The sequence below is a fragment of the Salvelinus fontinalis genome, chromosome 20, assembly GCF_029448725.1.
Source record: "Salvelinus fontinalis isolate EN_2023a chromosome 20, ASM2944872v1, whole genome shotgun sequence".
In the NCBI taxonomy this organism is placed as follows: domain Eukaryota; kingdom Metazoa; phylum Chordata; class Actinopteri; order Salmoniformes; family Salmonidae; genus Salvelinus; species Salvelinus fontinalis.
Genome location: NC_074684.1, coordinates 32,844,922 through 32,860,155, shown reverse-complemented (window position 1 = coordinate 32,860,155; position 15,234 = coordinate 32,844,922).

The window sequence follows — 15,234 nt, the reverse complement described above, 5'->3', positions numbered from 1 at the left end:
CCGCCAACCCCTCTTTTACGCTACTGCTACTCTCTGTTCATCATATATGCATAGTCACTTTAACCATATCTACATGTACATACTACCTCAATCAGCCTGACTAACCGGTGTCTGTATGTAGCCTCGCTACTTTTATAGCCTCGCTACTGTATATAGCCTGTCTTTTTACAGTTGTTTAATTTCTTTACTTACCTATTGTTCACCTAATACCTTTTTTGCACTATTGGTTAGAGCCTGTAAGTAAGCATTTCACTGAAAGGTCAAATTAAACGTTGATTTGACTCACTTCCCCTCGGGGCAGCAAGGCGGAACGATGAGAGGAACATGCCACTGTCAGGAAACAACTCTTGCTCGCCGGACGGCACATATGGCCTTTTCTCCTGTAGCTCACAGTGTTTCTCTCCAACGATGTCAATGAGAGAGTGCAGCTCTTAGATCTGGACTGGGTCTGAGAGAAGACGATAGCACATACAGTAAAAGATAATTTCTTTTACTTCGTCCCTGCAACCATCACATGGCTGCTGTGCGGATGGTGCGTGCTGTCCCACTGGAGATAGTGCGTTCCATCCAGTGGGGGTTGGTGCGTTCCATCCAGTGAGGGTTGGTGCGTTCCATCCAGTGAGGGTTGGTGCGTTCCATCCAGTGGGGGTTGGTGCGTTCCATCCAGTGGGGGCTGGTGCGTTCCATCCAGTGAGGGTTGGTGCGTTCCATCGAGTGGGGGCTGGTGCGTTCCATCCAGTGGGGGTTGGTGCGTTCCATCCAGTGGGGGTTGGTGCGTTCCATCCAGTGGGGGCTGGTGTGTTCCATCCAGTGGGGGCTGGTGTGTTCCATCCAGTGGGGGTTGGTGCGTTCCATCCAGTGAGGGTTGGTGCGTTCCATCCAGTGGGGGTTAGTGCGTTCCATCCAGTGAGGATTGGTGCGTTCCATCCAGTGAGGATTGGTGCGTTCCATCCAGTGGGGGTTGGTGCGTTCCATCCAGTGGGGGCTGGTGCGTGCTGTCCCACTGGTACTGGTTCTTGTTGACCCACTGGGACTGGTGCGTTCCATCCAGTGGGGGCTGGTGGGTGCTGTCCCACAGGGGCTAGGGGAATCTGTCCCTGCTCTGCTGGTGGATGCTGTCCCATTGCTGGTGGATTCTGTCCCATTGCTGGTAGATGCTGTCCCATTGCTGGTAGATACTGTCCCATTGCTGGTAGATGCTGTCACACTGCTGGTGGATGCTGTACCATTGCTGGTAGATGCTGTCACACTGCTGGTGGATGCTGTCCCACTACTGGTAGATGCTGTCCCATTGCTGGTAGATGCTGTCCCACTACTGGTAGATGCTGTCCCATTGCTGGTAGATGCTGTCACACTGCTGGTGGATGCTGTCTCACTGCTGGTAGATGCTGTCCCACTACTGGTAGATGCTGTCCCATTGCTGGTAGATGCTGTCACACTGCTGGTGGATGCTGTCCCACTACTGGTAGATGCTGTCTCACTACTGGTAGATGCTGTCTCACTGCTGGTAGATGCTGTCTCACTGCTGGTAGATGCTGTCTCACTACTGGTAGATGCTGTCCCATTGTTGGTGGATGCTGTCCCACCATGGTGGATGCTGTCCCACCATGGTGGATGCTGTCTCACCAGGGTTGATGCTGTCTCACCAGGGTGGGTGTGTGCTGTCTCATGGGGGCTGGGGATGCTGTCCAACTGGGGTTGGTGTGTGCTGTTAAATTGGGGCTGGTTGTTGCTATCTCACCAGGGCGGGTGCGTTGCCACCATAGAGAGATGGATTGGCTGTGTCTTTTCTGCAGAGAGGGGGTATTGATCCGACGTCTTCAGTTGTGGGTGACTGACGTGCTGTTGATTGAGGTGGTCGGCCCTTCTCTTGCTTGTTCATATCTAAGAATCTGTTTTTCTTTTAACCCTTTTTTCAATCTGGTTTGGCTGCCCAATCTATTAAACAGTGGCCCTATAAAATCTGCCGTCTGACCACTTGGCTAGAATTGCTACACCTGACCTAAGATCTTGCAGCTGTCTGATAGGAATGTCCTCTTCACCTAGAATGTCAGATGTTTGGAAGATTTTTGCAGTGTTTCCATCCTCAAATCTCACAAAAGCAAAATGTCCTGAAAGAGAAATTGAAATGAGGGAGAGTTAATGTTAAAGCCTTATGTCACTCAAAAGGTCAGTGGTTGAAACATGTGAAAAGAGACATACAGTATTTGCATATGATCATATTCTCCTACCGGTAGCAAACATGGATATGATTTCAGATTAGCGCAGTACTTACCAGAATGCTCTTTTGGGTCCAGTTCTGGAGACATATCCTGCACCTTATTTGTGGGAAACCTTTGTCTCTTTGGAGGACAATTCTTCTTAGGCTGTGGCACTGTCCATTCTGTGAATAGTCATTTCAATATGTTTGTTTTCAAGAGAATTTGCGGTTTCAAATTGTAACTTGACTTCTTTGACCAATTGATATAAATAAAAATTCAAACAATAATAGCACTACTTGTCTGGGAGATCAAAATGGAAAATCAATAGCGTGGTGTTGTATTTCTGAACAGCCAGCTGCTAACCTGGTTGTAGCTACATGTTCCAACAACATTAACGTAGCTACATGCACCCGGGTTAGCAGTTGGCTGTTCAAAAATACAACAGCACGCTGTACCTTTCCATATTGATATAGCCCTGAAAATGATAGATTACATACGTTATTATTTCACCTTGGGGTACGAGAATTTAATCATTCACAGTGGATTCAGTTGATTATGATTGTTACCTTCTTTACTTAGTAAATTCAAACTATCTGCGTCGAGGGTCAGCAGATCACTCATCGTCATCATCAGCAAAGCAATGACTTCAGTCGTATCTCCAACCGTCTTTACCGCGGGTCTTTGACTGGCGTCCAATCACATTTCAAGTAAGGTCGTCAAATGATTTACATGTTATTTGAAATAAACCCGAAACAGTATATGCCCGTGTGGATTAGCTAGTTGCCAAGGAGCAAATACACGTTATATGGTTTTGTCAGGGAGCTCTTAAAATCTCACGGGGGAAATCTGCGTCAGTGTTTGGAAGAGCTAACTAAGTAAGTAAAATAGCTTTATCTGTTTGTATTAGTTATGCAAGTTTATCACATGATAGACTTCATTCGAGACCGCCATGCATATTGAATTACAATATAATGTTAGCCTAGCTGGTAGCTTAGTATTTCAGCATATGTGTGTACTGTTTATAAGGGACAAAATTCATAAACGTTTTATTTGGTAATGCATTTTAGTATTGCATCTTGAATCTTTATATGATGTGTTCGGCCTACGTATCTTGATGATAGTTGAATGAGCAAACACAATGTAGCACTGGGCTAGCCGTAATTAGTTGAATCTCCATTGAATAATATTGGAGACTCAAAATGACAAGACCAGAGCTTGGAAGCAGATGGAAAATAAATATGAAAACTGGGCCACTTAAAGACCAAGAAGGACTGCACATTTGGTGAGTGGCGTGGCATTGCTCTGCCATATTTTAACATAGCAGACACAATTTTTAAAAACATTTTATTTTACTCCCTGCAGCCTGCCCGCATTAATGGAACGCAACCACCCCATCAGGACGGATCGATGCACCAGCCCCATCATGACAGAACGCACCAGCCACATCATGGCAGAACGCACCAGCCCCTTCAGGGCAGAACGCACCAGCCCATCATGAAAGAACGCACCAGCCCCATCATGACAGAACGCATGGGGCTGGTGCGTTCTGCCCTGAAGGGGCTGGTGCGTTCTGCCCTGAAGGGGCTGGTGCGTTCTGTCATGAAGGGGCTGGTGCGTTCTGTCATGATGAGGCTGGTGCGTTCTGTCATGATGGGGCTGGTGCGTTCTGTCATGATGGGGCTGGTGCGTTCTGTCATGATGGGGCTGGTGCGTTCTGCCCTGAAGGGGCTGGTGCGTTCTCTCATGATGGGGCTGGTGCGTTCTGTCATGATGGGGCTGGTGCGTTCTGTCATGATGGGGCTGGTGCGTTCTGCCCTGAAGGGGCTGGTGCGTTCTGTCATGATGGGGCTGGTGCGTTCTGTCATGATGAGGCTGGTGCGTTCTGTCATGATGGGGCTGGTGCGTTCTGTCATGATGGGGCTGGTGCGTTCTGTCATGATGGGGCTGGTGCGTTCTGTCATGATGGGGCTGGTGCGTTCTGTCATGATGGGGCTGGTGCGTTCTGCCCTGAAGGGGATGGTGCGTTCTGTCATGATGGGGCTGGTGCGTTCTGTCATGATGGGGCTGGTGCGTTCTGCCCTGAAGGGGCTGGTGCGTTCTGTCATGATGGGTCTGGTGCGTTCTGTCATGAAGGGGCTGGTGCGTTCTGTCATGATGGGGCTGGTGCGTTCTGCCCTGAAGGGGCTGGTGCGTTCTGCCCTGAAGGTGCTGGTGCGTTCTGTCATGATGGGGCTGGTGCGTTCTGTCCTGAAGGGGCTGGTGTGTTCTGTCATGATGGGGATGGTGCGTTCTGTCATGATGGGGCTGGTGCGTTCTGTCCTGAAGGGGCTGGTGCGTTCTGCCCTGAAGGGGCTGGTGCGTTCTGCCCTGAAGGGGCTGGTGCGTTCTGTCATGATGGGGCTGGTGCGTTCTGCCCTGAAGGGGCTGGTGCGTTCTGTCATGATGGGGCTGGTGCGTTCTGCCCTGAAGGGGCTGGTGCGTTCTGTCATGATGGGGCTGGTGCGTTCTGTCCTGAAGGGGCTGGTGCGTTCTGTCATGATGGGGATGGTGCGTTCTGTCATGATGGGGCTGGTGCGTTCTGTCCTGAAGGGGCTGGTGCGTTCTGTCATGATGGGGCTGGTGCGTTCTGCCCTGAAGGGGCTGGTGCGTTCTGTCATGATGGGGCTGGTGCGTTCTGTCATGATGGGGCTGGTGCGTTCTCTCATGATGGGGCTGGTGCGTTCTGTCATGATGGGGCTGGTGCGTTCTGCCCTGAAGGGGCTGGTGCGTTCTCTCATGATGGGGCTGGTGCGTTCTGCCCTGAAGGGGCTGGTGCGTTCTGCCCTGAAGGTGCTGGTGCGTTCTGTCATGATGGGGCTGGTGCGTTCTGCCCTGAAGAGGCTGGTGCGTTCTGCACTGAAGGGGATGGTGCGTTCTGCACTGAAGGGGATGGTGCGTTCTGTCGTGATGGGGCTGGTGCGTTCTGCACTGAAGGGGCTGGTGCGTTCTGTCGTGATGGGGCTGGTGCGTTCTGCACTGAAGGGGCTGGTGCGTTCTGCACTGAAGGGGCTGGTGCATTCTGCACTGAAGGGGCTGGTGCGTTCTGTCGTGATGGGGCTGGTGCGTTCTGCACTGAAGGGGCTGGTGCGTTCTGCACTGAAGGGGCTGGTGCGTTCTGCACTGAAGGGGATGGTGCATTCTGTCATGATGGGGCTGGTGCGTTCTGCACTGAAGGGGCTGGTGCGTTCTGCACTGATGGGGCTGGTGCGTTCTGCACTGAAGGGGCTGGTGCGTTCTGTCATGAAGGGGCTGGTGCGTTCTGTCATGATGGGGCAGGTGCGTTCTGTCCTGAAGGGGCTGGTGCGTTCTGTCATGATGGGGCTGGTGCGTTCTGTCATGATGGGGCTGGTGCGTTCTGTCACGAAGTGGCTGGTGCATTCTGTCACGATGGGGCTGGTGCGTTCTGTCATGATGGGGCTGGTGCGTTCTGTCATGATGGGGCTGGTGCGTTCTTTCATGATGGGGCTGGTGCGTTCTGAACCAGCCCCTTCATGCGCACCAGCCCCTTCATGACAGAATGCACCAGCCCCTTCAGGGCAGAACGCACCAGCCCCATCATGACAGAACGCACCTGCCCCATCATGACAGAACGCACCAGCCCCATCATGACAGAACGCACCAGCCCCATCATGACAGAACGCACCAGCCCCATCATGACAGAACGCACCAGCCCCATCATGACAGAACGCACCAGCCCCATCATGACAGAACGCACCATCCCCATCATGACAGAACGACCCAGCCCCATCATGACAGAACGCACCAGCCCCATCATGACAGAACGCACCAGCCCATTCAGGGCAGAACGCACCAGCCTCATCATGACAGAACGCACCAGCCCCATCATGACATAACGCACCAGCCCCATCATGACAGAACCCACCAGCCCCTTCAGGGCAGAACGCACCAGACCCATCATGACAGAACGCACCAGCCCCTTCAGGGCAGAACGCACCAGCCCCATCATGACAGAACGCACCAGCCTCATCATGACAGAACGCACCAGCCCCTTCAGGGCAGAACGCACCAGCCCCTTCAGGGCAGAACGCACCAGCCCCTTCAGGGCAGAACGCACCAGCCCCATCATGACAGAACGCACCATCCCCATCATGACAGAACGCACCAGCCCCATCATGACAGAACGAACCAGCCCCATCATGACAGAACGCACCAGCCCCATCATGACAGAACGCACCAGCCCCATCATGACAGAACGCACCAGCCCCATCATGACAGAACGCACCAGCCCCATCATGACAGAACGCACCAGCCCCATCATGACAGAACGCACCAGCCTCATCATGACAGAACGCACCAGCCCCATCATGACAGAACGCACCAGCCCCATCATGACAGAACGCACCAGCCCCATCATGACAGAACGCACCAGCCCCATCATGACAGAACCCACCAGCCCCTTCAGGGCAGAACGCACCAGACCCATCATGACAGAACGCACCAGCCCCTTCAGGGCAGAACGCACCAGCCCCATCATGACAGAACGCACCAGCCTCATCATGACAGAACGCACCAGCCCCTTCAGGGCAGAACGCACCAGCCCCTTCAGGGCAGAACGCACCAGCCCCTTCAGGGCAGAACGCACCAGCCCCATCATGACAGAACGCACCAGCCCCTTCATGACAGAACGCACCAGCCTCATCATGACAGAACGCACCAGCCCCATCATGACAGAACGCACCAGCCCCATCATGACAGAACGCACCAGCCTCATCATGACAGAACGCACCAGCCCCTTCAGGGCAGAACGCACCAGCCCCTTCAGGGCAGAACGCACCAGCCCCTTCAGGGCAGAACGCACCAGCCCCTTCAGGGCAGAACGCACCAGCCCCATCATGACAGAACGCACCAGCCCCATCATGACAGAACGCACCAGCCCCTTCATGACAGAACGTACCAGCCCCTTCAGGACAGAATGCACCAGCCCCTTCATGGCAGAACGCACCAGCCCCATCATGACAGAACGCACCAGCCCCATCATGACAGAACGCACCAGCCCCTTCATGACAGAACGCACCAGCCCCATCATGACAGAACGCACCAGCCCCATCACGACAGAACGCACCAGCCCCATCATGGCAGAACGCACCAGCCCCATCATGACAGAACGCACCAGCCCCATCATGACAGAACGCACCAGCCCCATCATGGCAGAACGCACCAGCACCATCATGACAGAACGCACCAGCCCCATCATGACAGAACGCACCAGCCCCATCATGACAGAACGCACCAGCCCCATCATGACAGAATGCACCAGCCCCATCATGACAGAACGCACCAGCCCCTTCATGACAGAACGCACCAGCCCCATCATGACAGAACGCACCAGCCCCATCATGACAGAACGCACCAGCCCCATCATTTACAGAACGCACCAGCCCCATCATGACAGAACGCACCAGCCCCATCATGACAGAACGCACCAGCCCCATCATGACAGAACGCACCAGCCCCATCATTTACAGAACGCACCAGCCCCATCATGACAGAACGCACCAGCCCCATCATGACAGAACACACCAGCCCCTTCATGACAGAACGCACCAGCCCCATCATTTACAGAACGCACCAGCCCCTTCATGCCCCTTCAATCTAATTTACTTTTATCCCGTCTGTGTGTTATCTTGCCAAGTTCTTTTGAGACCCATGTGTACACTCACAATGATGGTGCAACACGATGTTTTACCATTAATAAATGTTGTCTAAACATACTATTAAACTGTTGTTTTAGTATTTTCTGTTACCAGCACAAGAGAATGTTTCAACCATTGACTTTACCATTGAAAACGAAGAGCCAACTTCCAACTTCAGATCAGCCAGCAGAGATACTCTTGATGTCCTAACTGTATGTGACAATACTAATCAGTATGATCCATCTGAATCTTTTGAGGATAACTTTATCTTCAGTGAGGGATTTGAAAAGTTGTCTAGTGAGGAGGGTGCACAGTCAACATCCAACGACACAACAAAACCAGGCAAACCATTATATGACAATGCATCTATAACTTTTTAGTAATCATGGCTTAAAGTATAAAGTAACTGGTAAGGAAGGCCCTTTGTCCAGATAGTCTCATCACAGACTACTTGAGCAGTGTACAGAAGTTCAGAGACTATTTTTCCCACTCTGCATCTTCCCCTATTGTGATGCATAAGCATTGCAGCAAATGTTTTGCGTCAGTAGAGAGTGAAGAATTGCAATGTCTGACCTGTGGGACCAGCATCATCCTTCATGGAGGTTCAAATTGAATGCTCAAATAATATTGTTGTTTCTCAAGCCTGATTTTCAGGAAAAGCTTAACTTTAGATTTTGTAGGAAGAAGAAATATCTTAATAGCATATAAGATCTATATGATGCAGAAGTTTACAGACAGCATGCAGATGGGGTAGGTCCTCTTAGGGATCCTAGAAACATCTCACTTACATGGGACACAGATTGGGTGCCTTATTTTTAAATCATCGACATTTTCAGTGTGTCCTTTTTATTGTATCATTATTGAATTTAACTTTATTGAACGCACAAAAAAAGAACATTTTATTTTTTGCCAGGCTTTGGTATGGGGACTTAAAACCATCTATTTTAAAACCATCTATGGTTACATTTCTAAGACCACTAACTAACACACTGAGTAAACTTCAAGAGGATGGAACTCATGTGGCACCTGCAGAGGGCTCTGAAATGTTTTTGTGCAAAGTGCTCACCATTGCTGGCACATGTGTCTTGCCTGACAAAGCAATAATACTAAGTACAGTACAGTTCAATGGGAACTTTGGGATGTCAGAAATGTGAGCAGCCTGGAAAGTCTGTGAAGACAAGGGAAAGGAGACATGCTCATGCATTTCCATTCCAAGAACTGGATCCAAAAGGGACAACTTTTGTGTCCAGCACTGACATAGACATAGACTACATGCATTCAGCTCTGTTAGGAATGATGCGCCTTCTGATGCTTCTATGGTTTTCCACTGAGTTTCCTCATCAGCCCTTCAGCATGTCAAAAGAAACAAAATAAATAGACAAGCAATTGCAAGACATCCGACCACCATCCTTGATGCGATATCCTCAATCAGTAGCATCTCACAGGATGGTAATATTTTTTGGCCCTTTTTCTCCCCAATTGGTAGTTACAGTCTTGTCTCATCGCTGAAACTCCCGTACGGACTTAGGAGAGGCCAAGGTTTAGAGCCGTGCATCCTCTGAAACACAACCAACCTGCACTGCTTCTTGACACAATGCCCACTTAACCCGGAAGCCAGCCACACCAACGTGTCAGAGGAAACACCGTACACCTGGCGACCGTGTCAGTGTGCACTGCACCCGGCCCGCCACAGGAGTCGCTAGTGCACAGTGGGACAAGAACATCCCGGCTGGCCAAACCTTCTCTAACTCGGACGATGCTGGGCCAATTGTGCACTGCCCCATGAGTCTCCCGGTCGCGGCAGGCTGCGACAGAGCCTGGACTTGAACCAGGATCTCTAGTGGCACAGCTAGCACAGCGATGCAGTGCCTTGGACCACCGAGCCACTCGGGAGGCCCGGGAGGTTGTGCAAGGCATCAGAATATCGGGGTCTTTTCATGGTTTTTGGACCTGTTGTTTTCCGTGATGTTCTTGGAACGCTTTACTACAATCACTTCCTCACTCTAAGTGAAGCTATTTTCATTCTTCTGATGGACTCCATATCAATACAACAGATCGATCATGCAGAGAAACTGCTATGGAACTATTGCTCTCAAATTAGTACTCTCTATGGTGCATGTAACCAAACTGCAAATATTCACTTTCTTGTGCACCAGGCAGACACCGTCAGAGCCCGTGGCCCATTATTGACTCATTCTTGTTTCCATTTTAAAGACATGGCTATTTGTTAAGGCTCATACATGGTACTCAAAATATACCCATGCATATGGTCCACACAGTCAAACTAGTGCAGTCTATCCCTGCTATTTCACATATCATAAAGCCAGCTAATGACATAGCCGACTTTTACGCACAGATGACCAATCACCATAGTTTTTTGTGATGAAAACAGTGATAAGTCGAGAACAAACATAATTGGAGCATCAAGTGAACTTCAACTAGAGGCAAGGCACCTCTCTGCAATAGAAAAACATGCTGGTCGCCACATTAATTCATTGCATTCAGTGAAGGCATTTCACAGGGCACAAGTTAAGAGAACTCGTCTGACATCAAGGCATTATGGGAAATAGAAGGAAAAATGTCATAGTTATTTTTTCTAATGTAGCACAAATAAAGTATGGACAGATTGAATTCTTCTTTACCTCTGAGGAATCAGGTGACACATGTGCACTTATTAGCGAATTTGAAAGTGCAGGTTTTTCTTTGCTGCAAGATACTGTAACACATGGTACATGCTTCCATGTTGAGCCCCTATTGGACACCCCTGTCAACACAGTTGCCCTTGAGCATGTTTTGGGCAAAGTTGTTTTCCTTGACTTGACATCTATGCCCAGTATTGTGTTTGCAGCTCATTTCCCAAACACACTTGAGAAGTACTAGGTATACTTAACAAATGACATGTGTTGGTACAGTATGAATGTATATTGAATAATGAATTAATGGAAATAAATCATATCTGCTCCACTTTTGTGATTATCTCACCCTTCAGCACCTCTTTGAGATCATGTAGAGATATCTCTGTGATTACATTTGCATGAATTGATCAGGTCTGTAATAATTAGTCTCATATATAGTTCACAGTGAGATAGCTCCAAGATTACAATGTGTAAATACCACTGAGTTCTATATGGGATACATGTAAGACACGTTTGAGAAAGAACATCTAATTGTTCGTATCACATTGAGACTCATTTAAGATCTTGTACTACTCTCATTTATCTAGTAGCTGAGACGGAGAGAAGAGACAGGTGTGTGAGAGTTCAGGGAAACTCACACAGAGATCACTGTGACACAGATCCATGCCTCCTTCTCAGGAGTGACAATTGAGATGACAAAATACACAACATTTCAATTATGACACAAGTTATAAAGGAGATCTCATCTTGAATTTTGCTTTCCTATTGGTAGGTCCAAAAGGCTCCTTAACAGCTTCTACCTCTAAGCCTGTAACACTGCTGAACAATTCATCAAATGGCCACACGGACTATTTACAGTGACACCCCCCCCTCCCTCCCTTTGTTTTTACACTGCTGCTACTCGCTGTTTATTATCTATGCATAGTCACGTTACCACTACCTCGACTAAACTGTACCCCCTATCAGGAATCAAGGTAAGACTCAAGTGCAGACTGTGTGAAGTAACAATGTTTATTGTAACCACAGGAGTAGGCAAACGACAGGTCAAGGCAGGCAGGGGTCTATAATCCAGAGCAGAGGCCAAGGTACAGGACAGCAGGCAGGGTCAGGTCGGTAATAGAGAGGTGGAGCAAAGGTACAGGACGGCAGGCAGGCTCAGGGTCAGGGACAGGCAGAGTTCAGTAATCCAGAGGTGGAGCAAAGGTACAGGACGGCAGGCAGGCTCAGAGACATGCAGTGGTCAGGGTCAGGACAAGCAAAAAGATAGACTAGGGAAAACCTGGAGCTGAGACAAAACCCTGGTAGGCTTGAACAAACAAAACAAACTGGCAGCAGACAAACAGAAAACACAGGTATAAAGACACGGGATAATGGGGAAGATGGGCGACACCTGGAGGGGCGTGGAGACAAGCACAAAGACCGGTTGAAACAGATCAGGGCGTGACACCCCGTACACTGACTCGGTACGGGTATCCCCTGTATATAGCCTCGTTATTGTGTTACTTTTTATTTGACTATTTTACCTTAGTTTATTTAGTGAATATTTTCTTAACTCTTTCTTGAACTGCGTTGTTGGTTAAAGGCTTGTAAGTACGCATTTCACGGTACACCTGTTGTATTTGGAGCGTGTGACAAATAACATTTGATTTGATCTCTCGTTGTTACCGTGTCAAGTGATTGTGATACCAGACAGCTGCATCTAGGTTCCCTACTCCTACCCCCAATGAAATGTCGACCTATCAGCAGCATCAGAAACCGTAAAACTGATGAGTATAAAAATATAGAAGTACTAGGCCTATATTCAATTCAAAAGTTTCATCTTAAAGTAACTTTCCAGTGTTTCCATATTTCTATTAAATATGAACTATAATTATTTACAATAATATGTGTGAAATAGTTTTCCTTCCAAAAAATGGTAGTTAAGTATGTTAAACTGCTTTTCTGTGTTGGAAGAGTATGGGCGTATATCGGTCATAAAGGTATTCATGATTGGCCAGCTCCTCCTCCTCTAGACTGCTGATTGGCCAGTTCCTCCTCCTCTAGACTGCTGATTGGCTGGCTCATCCTCCTCCAAACGGTCTTTTTGAGATTATGTTTTTATATTTTTAATGCCTTGGCTACAAATATTAGTATAGGATGAGTCAACAACATTATTTGGGTATGAGTTAACAGATTATGAACTTTTAAAAGTGAGATTTTCACTTGACAGTTACTTTAAAATGAAATAATATGGAAAGAAGTAGAAGGTGCTCAACCAACGTGAGTAGAGATGCAAACTAAAAACGTGGACAGGAAACAGGCACAACGCTCACTCAACATTAAACATGTGTGGGTTTTATTAGACAAGTTTAAAAGATTGACGTTTCGGCCTTCTTCAGAATAATCACAAAGGGAATGGACAAATTCATATAGGGCATAAAGAAGACAATTGGGGAGAAAACATGATTCAGCTGGTGGTGCTAATGAGAGACAGTTCTTGCCCTTTGTGCTGCCCTTTCTGTAACGAATAATGTTTGTATCATGTTTTGTGCTTCTACCATTATGTACTGCTGCCATGTTGTGTTTCTACCATGCTGTGTTTTCATGTGTTGCTGCCATGCTATGCTGTTGTCTTAGGTCTCTCTTTTATGTAGTGTTGTGGTCTTTCTCTTATTAAAAGGTCCCACAGGAGGAATTTTGGTAGGCCGTCATTGTAAATAAGAATATGTTCTTATTAACTGACTTGCCTAGTTAAATAAAAGTTAAATAAATAAAAGGTAGACTGTGTGATATTAGGTTGCCTCTTGTGTAAATATTTTCCATCTGGATTTTAATGATTTGTATGCTTAGTACTCAGGGTGTGATGTGCACTGGTCAATGTCGCCACCTAGTGATGAAATATAGAAGTGAAACCAGTAAACAACTGAAACTGGAAAGCTTTTGTTCAACTACAGTAGGTGTAATTGACATACAACCACTACTATATAATACATGTTGAATATGTTGTGTATTGAAAAATAAACAACAAGACTAAGCAAAACTAAGGATAACAACAAACATCAACAGCTTAGGCAAAGAGGTCTAACTGGTTTGGACAACAGTTAGTGAGCTAGTAAGCTCCCTCCATGTGTAAAAACACTAGTGTTATTTAATGTAATGTCTTGAGACACCATTTAGACAGCACTTGACAGCATTCTATCAACATACTTTTACGCAAGAATTTATTCATTAAGCAAAGAGTGAGAGAGAGTCATTGAATCCTGAGAAGTCTGAATAGAGAAACTGTCTCTCTGGGTGGTCAGAATCACATGCAGCCTTTTCAGGGTCCAGGGTCATGAGGGTCAGGGTCATGAGGACATTATGCCAAGCGAACAAAAATGTTTGTGTGTTCTGAAAGCATCTGTCACCCAGCGCCATGTCTGCGCCGGTGACATGTTTGAAAGCTTGTTTTGTGGCCTTTGTTGAGGGGATTGCAATTATTTTCACAGCCTGCTGTCTCAGAAACTGTATCTGAAATAAACAAACACCAATCACCAGGACAGAAATGGATACATTCTGGGGGATTATTAATAAAAAAAAGTCAATGTCAATGGAATTATAACATTATACTTGTAGTTGCTGAATCACTTGCTCACCATTCTGATGGTGACACCTTCAACAATCAGAACGGATTCGTCCTTGCCCGAGGGGAAGATTGTTTTTGTGAACATGGCCTTGCTTTTGTTCAAACTTCTCTTCCGCTCCATTGCAACCTGGGAATCTAGTTGGCACAATAAGGGATGTATGTGGCCTATATACAATGTGTAGGTTGTGTGTGTTCTTACTAGAGGCAGCCCTGCATGACCCCCCCCCCCCCCCCTCCCCCAGCCCTGATGGCAGGGGAAGGTATAGAAAGGACAGCATTCACACAATAACTCATGCTTTTATTTGTTTATTTGGGGAGGTGTATGCAGGCCTGGTTTGTGGTGGCTGGGTGGAATGGATTTAGACTATTATTAATGGGACTTGGGAAAATAACAAATCTAAGTGTGGTGCAGTAGCTGATATGAGTGTGTGGGATCAGGATATAGAGGCTGATTGTATGCCCAGAGGAAGGCTGGAAGTTTTTAAACTCGCTGGCGTCTGATTCTGTAGGACAACTGACCCAGAGACAGAGAGCATGCAAGGTACACTACATTATCAAAAGTATGTGGACACTGTGCTCGTCGAACATCTCATTCCCAAATCATGGGCATTAATATGGAGTTGGTCCCCCCTTTGCTGCTATAATAGCCTCCACTCTTCTGGGAAGGCTTTCCACTAGATGTTGGAACATTGCTGCAGGGAGTTGCTTCCATTCTGCCACTGGAGCATTAGTGAGGTCAGGCACTGATGTTGGGCGATTAGGCCTGGTGCTCAGTCAGCGTTCCAATTAATCCCAAATGTTTTCGATGGGGTTGAGGTCAGGGCCCGGTGCAGGTCAGTCAAGTTCTTCTACACTGATCTCCACAAACCATTATTCTTATTATATTTGTGTATTTATCCCCTTTTCCTCCCCATTTTTTGATATTGTATCATTGCTGCAACTAAGGACTAAGGGTGCCACTACAATCTGGTTCGATCCCAGGCTGTGTCACAGCTGGCCGTGACCAGGAGCTCCAAAGGGTGGTACACAATTGGCCCAGCACTTTTAGGGGAGGGTAAGGCTGGCAGGGCATTTCTTGGCTCCTCGCGCTCTAGCGACTC